Genomic DNA, 9,437 nt, shown 5'->3' with positions numbered 1-9,437 from the left:
GAAAACAATATTTTTTCACTCTTGAAGAACTTACACACAAAAATTCAACGAAAAGCTAAGCTAAAAACGAAAATCAACAACATTCTTCTCGACGGATTGTGTTTGGGATTTTGGTGGTCAGGCAGTGGTGTCGTGGGAATTGGAAGAATTGAAACAAATGTTGAAGGACATTAAGGTATGGGTTTTATTCTCTCTTTGTCCCTTTCCCAAGATACCCCAAAGTTCAGTTTAAAATCCAATCGATAAACTAAGGTTGTCCCCATTGCATGCCCCTGTCATTAGATCCTTTGAAATATTCAAAGTATGCGTTGGTATGTCTTCTGGTAGTTGATTTTAGGTCTGGTTTTGATAATGTGTTGAATATGTATATGGAACTTATGTAAGGAATGAAAGATGTATTCGGAAAAAGTATATTAAGTTAACTGTTTGAGCATGTGTGTGCTGTAAATTAACAGGGTTGCTGCTTGAAATTTGCATATTAAAAATGTTCTGTTTTCATGTATGAAAATGTTAAACGTATGATGTTCATATAAGGGTAATGTTGCTCGAAAAATGTCACCCGAATTACTCGAAAAATCAACATAAAAACTTGAGAGAAAGTTGGATTGAAAGAGACCAAATTTCAAGCTTGCTAAAATAATGGTCTCGGCCAAAAAATTGAAAATTTAGCTATGTTTTAAATTTTTTAAAAAAATTGTGAGGTCATTTGGGATTGAACACAAGACCTCAGCAAATGTAAACTACATAAAAATTACATGAGAAAAATAAAAGGAAAAATAAATGTGGAAAATGGGGATTGAACCCACAACCTCTTGAATAGATGAGAGAGTTAGGAGAAAAATAAATGTGGAGAGTGGCGACTAAACCCACGACCTCTTGAATGGATGAGAGAGTTAGGAGAAAAATAAAGAGGAAAAATAAATGTGAAGAGTGGGGATTGAACCCATGACCTCTTGAATAGATGAGAGAGTTAGGAGAAAAATAAATGTGAAGAGTGGGGATCTAACCCATAACCCCTTGAATAGGTGAGAAAGTTAAGAGATAAATTAAGAGAAAAAGAATGAGCTTGTGGGGGATTGATCCCACAACCTCCTTTCCTTAAATGAAAAAGAGAAAAGGAAAAGTGTTGCACAAGGGATATCATCATGTTTAATATAAGATTAATTGTTTCTCAAGGGATTCGAGATCGGGTTCCCTTGACCAATTCCGTATTGATACATAAGTCATATGTGAAGAAATATCTAATGAATGCTACCTCCAATGATCGAAATCAATATCTTGGCATATCTACAAGATGCATAAGTCTTGTACCACATAATATTGGTAAATATGAATCACTTAGACTAACTATGAATGAAGCCTAATGGCTTGTATGTATGGACTCATAAGTCTAGCATACGTTTAAAAGTAAGTGAACCTAATATATTATGTGCTGAGATAATGAAACCCTAGAGGGGTTAAGTAAGAGTGTGACACACATTAAAGGGGCAAGTGCATTGGCATACGAAGAAATGAACATTTCCGTAAAGTGGTGAGTAATTATGAAAATTTATTGTGCTAAAGTTAAAGAATGTTGTGACAACAAGATAAAAGGCTAAAGCGAAAGGTGAGAGGAATCTCAAATGAGCCTAAGTAAATGTTATTAAGATGTACTAACCTATGAGAGTGTAAAGTTAATGAAAAGACCATTTCCAATGAACACCCTAATGAAATTATTGAAGTTAATGCATACTTAATACTAATGATAAGATGAGAAATCATCTAATGAGCTATGATGCCCTCATGCTAGAATCAAGCTTCTATGATGTATGAGATGAATGTAAAGGAACTTTATACTTAGTACCGATAGGCTAGCTATGTGTTGTGATTCCTTCTTTCGGAAGGAAGTGGTTCATGTAATTCTCATGAGATGTAACTGTCCGTCCACACGAGTATGGGTCTCTTTATATCTCCTAGTCTTTGAACCTATACTTCCAATATAGGGTTCTAGCAGGGTTCGATTCCCTATATACGCTAGCATGTTTTTGTTCACTTTGGCAGGTGATTCCACCTCTTTTCGGTGTGGGTTAAACACTGGATTTCATGATGCTTACATGATCTATGTCGGTTAAGATTAAATTTCCCAAAGAAAGAATGAGGCCAGCCTCAAGTAATGCACAAAATGAAATGAACTATACCAAAGGTGTTAGGATAGGATAATCAAGAGGTGATCTAGACTTAAGTAATGATACTAGTTCATTCTTGATCATTGCACAGCGAACCCAATGAAACTCTTAAACTACATACTAGGTACGACTGGTGTTTATACTAGCTTACGAACGAATGAAAATGAAGTACGTACGAATGAATGAAGCAGATTCTGTGTTTGATAAAGAAGGCTCCCTAGTTGAGGTCCTATATGTTGAGCCCTCATTTTGGGAAGTCCTTATGTTTAGTCCATGATTCCAAGGTCTCATGGAATATGAACGAATGAAATGAAATATGATATGTGCTATATGCAATATGTTATGTTATGTGTGCAATATGATACGTATGATGAAGCATGTTACTCTCATGGCATGACTTTCGTAATCCGATTTGGCAAGTCCACTGACTTGACTTTCCATAAATCATTCATTAGGAGAGAGCTTTTTTAAATCATGAATCTCTATGGTGTGTGCTTGCATATAACCTTACTTAGTACAAGTGTCTACTAATTCCATACATTTATCTACTTTTAGGTGCAGGTACAGCTGGACGCTAGAGCTTATGAGTCGACGCTGAAATTATCCGAACGTGGAGCTTTCATCCGGATTCGGTATGACCTTATACTTTCGAGGACGCTTGCCTGTTATATTCTAGCTTAGATGTAGGCTTGATCTAGTGGATTATGTTCCACTATCATTTCTTTCTCAATTATTTTCAGACATTGTATTGGTGCTATTCTTGCAAATTTATATTTTATGATATGATTAATTCCATTCAGTTGAGTATCTTAATATTAAATGGTTGTTGTGAACGATTATGAACTGATGTAGAAAAATATTATATGAGTATAATGTATCCTACTATGACGTCTATGTATTCATCAAGTAACTAACAGTTTCAAATTTTCCGCTAAAATTAACCTAGATGAAGTAACAATGACGTGTGTAGGCTTGTCTGCGACCTCTGAGAGGTCAACGATGTCGGTCTAGTCTGGGTACTAGATTCCGTTTGTGAAATTGTGTGTAGTTTTAGTATATTTTGTGAACATCGAATGAGGTATATTAGTAGATATGGTGTAAATTTATCGTTTTACCAGTTCTGCTTCAGGAGAATAGTATCAGTATGTTCTCTATTTACTCATTGAACTTTTTCTTCAACTCTTAGACTGATATTGCAATCTGTATCAACTTGAGTCATCTGATATATTTATATTGAATCATCTATTTTCCTGGTGAAAACGAACATGAGATGCAATCGTTTCGTCTGTCTGTCTCTCCAGTCTGATGTATTTTAAAATTATAGTCTATTCAAGTATTTGCTTGAGGAAATCATCAAATTTTATACACACAAATAAACAAGAATATGTTGATCATCTTCTCAATTCACACATATATACATAAAAAACATACCACATTTGTGTAATTGCACTTGGTATGTTATTGTTGTATACATCTTAACTGTGTACAATTTTGCATATTTAAAGAATATTGAACTTACAGGCACACTTTGTCTTGATTATAAAAAAAATTAACCATCATACTCCCTAATAAACAGAAAAATTAGAGTAACAACCAACTATTCAATGGTAAATATCTTTTCTTGAGACCTCTACCATTATCATTATACTAAATTCAAACTTAACATGACTTTTGTGGTTAGTTTTTTTGGTTTCCGTCTTGGTACCTGCATGGTATCTTTATTGAAATCTCACTATATTTTAATTTGTGATGGGAAGTCCCACAACGGGGATAAAGCTCTCCTTTAGAAAGATGACTCCATATCCAGGGCTCGATCTGTTTTTACGAATATTAGTGTTCTTGATTTGCCTTCTTGGAAAAAAATCCACTAATCAAAGGGATTAAAGGACTCATTTTCCTTTTCATTTTCTTCTTAAGTTGTGAAGGACTAGTCTCCATTTTTTTATTTACATGATCTTTCCTTACAATGATCCTAGTGACTAAAGGTGTACTAGCAAACTTAACAGACCTCTTTGTCTTGCACACTAACTCATTGTCATCTTTCTCGTAAAACATTATTCTGGATTTAACTTTGGATAATTAATTCTCGATGAAATTGAGCTCTTCATCAATCTCAGTATTATCCAGCGCTAACAGTACTTTCTGCTTCTGTTCTCTTGTCTTCAATTGTTGTATCTCTCTCTTTGTTAGTTCTAGCTCTTATTTTAGAGATTGATGGCAATGTGCCATGAATGTTCCTTCTTCTTTACTTTTCTGAAGGTTTTGCGTTGTCTCTTCAAGCTCAACTGCCACTGGTGATTCAAGTTTAGACTGGTTCTATTCACCACTTTCCTTGCTCTGAACCTAAGAGAGTTGAGGGCTTAAATAGTTGTGTTTAGAGTGACAAAACTAGTCGATGAAAATATGAGCCATTTAATCATTAGCTAAGTTTATTTTGATCGGTCCAATTAAACCCAGAGGGTTGGTTTATGGCCTGTTCCCAAGCCTGTTTTCAGCTTAGTAATGACCTATCCATTTATTAACACATTTTATTGTGATCAGTCTAAACTCATCTTTTTGACACATTTAGTTGTTCCCTAAACTTATATATCTATCTTGTTTTCAATTTCATTAGCATTGTTGTTTTCATCTATGTTGCCTTGTGTAGTTTCTTTCGTACAATAATTGTGTCCCCAATCATCAGCAAGTTGGGGTCGACTATATGAATTTTTTCTTCACTGCATCAACTCTCACATGGTTAATTCAAAATAAAGTGTAAGTCAAAACGACAAGAAAAAGAACCTCTTTTAGTTGCTTGGCATAAATTTTTCTAGCCAAAAAATTCTCTCCAAATAAAATGACTGCCTCCTTCTCTGACCCGAATGGCTTCCTCTTATCAATCTCTACACGTCCCCGCACCAACACTCCTCCCCCTCTTTCCATTTTATATTCAGTCAGAACTCAATATGGAGGAAAAAAGATGATGAAGTCTGCTGTTTGTTATTTCGTTTGAGTTTTCTGTGTAAATATATTGAATGAAGAACTAAGGAAAAAAGATGATGAAATCTGGTGTTTGTTATTTTACATTCTTTTATTTGAACTTTAAGACATTTGGGTATCAACAAGGCTATCAAGGAGCAGAATGGATAGGGGATTCAGGGGAAAATCAACTAATTGCAATCCCTAGAGAAAACTCAATGGTGCTTCGTTTGCAAGACAACCTACAGATTCCTCGTGTATCAGCAGTACCTACACTCCTTGGTAAAGGGTAAGAATTTATTATATACTTATGCATCTGGATTATTTAGACTGACTAGTGTAGGCAGCAGAAGATACTCACATTTATTTTGGAAAATAGTAGTGCAACAATCACAGGATAATTTTTTCCTAAACACCACAAAATTAAAACGTTATCGAGAGTTTTTTCGGTCATTTCTAGGGGGGTAGTTGTGTATTTTCCCGCTATAAAATAAAGTTTAATGATTTGGCTATATAATTTCTTATAATTAAGTGATCTTCGGATAATATCTTTTATTGATGCTATATGCAATACTTTAAATTCATATTAGTATTCATGTTTTATTTTTATTTAGTTAAATTGTTTCAATTATGACGCACTACATATACTCTAGATTTTTAATAAAGATATCTTGCATATTAGTATTTTTGACCCCTACATGTTAGGCATTTTAATATTGTATTATGAGTTCAAATTACATGCATTATAACATATTATTTTCTTTGTCTGTTGAATATATTTTAAAAAACTCGTGTAGAAATAATTATTTGAGAAAATAGAAGTGCAAACAGTATATGCAAATAAAAATGACTCAAATAAGAAATGATTTGTTTTTTTTATAACAAAGGTATTTGTTATAATGGAAACATTTATGTATCCTAGTCTTATTTCAAATAGTTCGTCATCTAGATATTCTTAGACAAACATATATTCATCATATTTTTTGTTAATGTGGTTTCGAACAAAATTTCGGCTATCAAGATTCGGACAAATGAGAACAATTACTAAGGGTATCACATACGGAGAGAACCCCAAGATGTGACTGGCGTCGTCGTCCTCCCAGGGGACTTAGACAAACCCTTAGCGTTTGTCATAACATGTTATCAGTTATAAACACGGAAAAATTTAAAACTTATGCATATACTAAGTGAGGTATACTTAGACCTCTCACATAGAAACTTACTTAGGCTTTTCTTATAGTAACATGATAACATACATACGATATTCTAAAACATGTCTCACATAAAAACCATCTAAAGAATATGAGTTGGACTTAGCAAATAAAATGTCAATACGCCATATAGGGCTTACTACAATGAAATCTAAAGAACATAAAACGACATAAAGAGTATTCCTAAAAACAACTAAAGTCTTCATAAGCTAGAATAATGAAAAGATAGCATCCACGAACATGAGGACCTACCAACACTTGGAGAAACAGTCAAAGCTTCTTCAATCGACCTTCTTAAATCTCAATGGCCTGACCCTACATTTGTAGTAATATAAATTAAGGGGTTAGTACACTACATGTACTAAGTATTGGTATATGAACTTAAAAATTTGAGGACATGCATTAAAATGACCATATCTTTATAAAGCATTAGAATAATCATTTGAAAGCCTTTAATGCACATACAAGAGATCATATACAAGATAAGGATCATAAAAACCTAAAGCATGATCATAACCAAAGACATAACATCATAAAATCATATTAACATTTCATGTTCAATAGTGCACATCAACTTAACATACAAAACACTTACCAATAATCTCATCCCAAGTCTACAAGTTCAATGATCATTTGAAGCCGCATAACCCCACCTAATCAAGTAAAAAAGATAGGAGACCATATGTAAAGGTTTATTTCGTATAACTTATATCATAGGTAGTCATCACCACATATAGCAATATAGACCAATAACGTGTTCATTAAAATAACCAACATCATATAAGAGTAAAATCTTATATCATAGGAATTATACATTTCATATTATCATATTACATAAGAACAATCTCATTGGACTTCCCTTAGAGTCATGTTGTGCAATCTCTAGGTAGAGTCTCACCCCTACCTATACTAAGTAGACTCCTTAAGTTACCATACTCAATTTCCATTTAATTGTCTTTCATTTCACTTGAGGGAACAATCGCCTTAACCGACATTAGACCATGTGAGCTAAACATGGAATTTGGTGTCATAAAAACCCACAACGAAAGAAGGTTGTTTACCGGCTAAAGTAGAACCAAAACATGAACATCCACTACCTACTATTCCTATGGTAGCAACATATTTCAAGAACTAGGAGATATATTAGAGACCCATAGTTGCACATTACATGGAGCCTGTATCTCATGATTGAACCTACGTTCCAACTAGGGAAGAGAAACCTCTCATATCTACTTCATCGGTGCTAATCTAAAGCCCATTTTTTTAAATGACATTTAAGTTATCATTTATTCATTTATCTTATAATAGGTCAAGGAGATTAACTCCTTGTATAAACAGGATCATAAGATCTTTAGGTTTAAGATGGGAATTTTCTTTCAAAACCCTTCATCCGTTGGATTAACATATAATAATCATAGTGTGTAGGACATACAAGATAAACATCATAAACTTGCATTACTATATCCTTACCATGATACCACATTTAATATATTCATAGGCCAACATATATGCATAGCAACATCATTCATAATTGAATTTCATAGCTACAAAAATTATAGGCGAACATCAAAATAAGAGAGAAATCATGACTTTAGAAGACTTACCTATTACTTCCAAGAATCTTCATCAAGAACTTACACTCAATTCATAGCAATCATTCCATAACATAGTGAAATACTCAATAACATGAGCAATCCCAATCACTTTCATCATACACAAGACCAATTCATATTTTAGAAATAATGGAAAAAGGGTCATTTAGGAGTTCATTCGAGCTACATTAAGTTGTAGACACAACATAATCAAAACCTTTATTTAGAGATGTAAAATTTTTCACACGAAAACCAACATTACCATATAGATTACTCAACAATAAATAGTTAATTAGCCATAGAAAATCATTGTTTTTCATTATTAGTCATCAATATCAAGTTAGGAAGAAAACTCGTTTGTACAGTAAAAATCCTAAGGATTGAATTGTTGGAAATCATCTTTTAAAGGACCACTTGGGGAAAGTAATACCAAAGTGAAAAAATCATACCTTATTGACAAATATTCCATGAATATTGAATGAAAATCTTGAAATTTTCGTCTTCTTCCTCAAGCTTTTCTTGTGATTCAATGGAGGTTTAAAAGAGTGTTTTTGAGAGAGATGAGAAGGATTTGTTTATTTTGATTTGAAATGAATCGAAGTGGTCTAAAACTGACCTAAAATTATTATAAACTCAACCCCTAAAATACCCAAAAAGACACTCACTTAAATGGGTCTTTTTGTGAAGTTAAATTGTCTTAAAAACGATGCGACGAATCTCGGAAATGTCTGCGCCTCGCGGGGTCAATTTCACATTTTATTTTTGAAATATGGGTTGAGGAAGTAAGCCTTGTGGAGTACCCACGTTCTGAAGAAAATTTTTGGCCTCCACGTGATGGTTGCGTGAAGGCTGCTTTGGCAGCCTGCTTGCCCATTTTCGGGTCCTCTTCAAGGACCCTTCGGGCGGTCCTTGTGGAGTCGTTACCAGACGTTTGTACCCTTTTTACTACATATTACCTATTTAAAGTCATTTTTATAAGTTCTGGACTTAATTTGACACTCCAAAACCTTCACCAAACATGTGGACGTCTACTAGTTCAAATTAGCAAGTTTCTAGACGCCAAGGTCTTTCTTTGTCGTTATGTCTCTAACCTTTTCTAATTGTATTTAATTCCTTATAATAAGTCTGAAAACATAAACCAAATCATTATTAAATGGTTTAATCTATAGTCCAAGTCATGGAACTTCCTAAGTGTTACATAGGGTCTGTTTGGAATGCCATTTGGTAATTGGAATTAGGGTAAATACCACGGTAGTAATTACCAGCATAAAAATTACATAGTCTAGTAATTATAGTGGTCTGTTTGGTTGCAACAACGTAATTACACATGTCATGTTGGAATGCCACAGTGTAATTACACATGTCATGTTTGGATGCACAATTGCAATCATAATATTATAGTAAATTTTAAAAACATAAATTAATTATTTAAAATTTTTATTAGACAAATACGAAACTATATCATTGGTATTAAATTAAATGTAATATATATATATATATATATATATATA

General features: G+C 33.4%; 1 pseudogene; it reads right to left on the bottom strand.

Moving 5' to 3' along the window:
- Positions 1–3,995: 3,995 nt before the first annotated feature.
- Positions 3,996–5,087, bottom strand: LOC107001963 (annotated as a pseudogene).
- Between the last annotated feature and the right edge of the window lie 4,350 nt (positions 5,088–9,437).

This window comes from Solanum pennellii, chromosome 10 (assembly GCF_001406875.1).
Source record: "Solanum pennellii chromosome 10, SPENNV200".
NCBI lineage: Eukaryota > Viridiplantae > Streptophyta > Magnoliopsida > Solanales > Solanaceae > Solanum > Solanum pennellii.
Note: the sequence above shows the minus strand (reverse complement) of the source record. Positions and strands in the feature narration are given on the sequence as shown.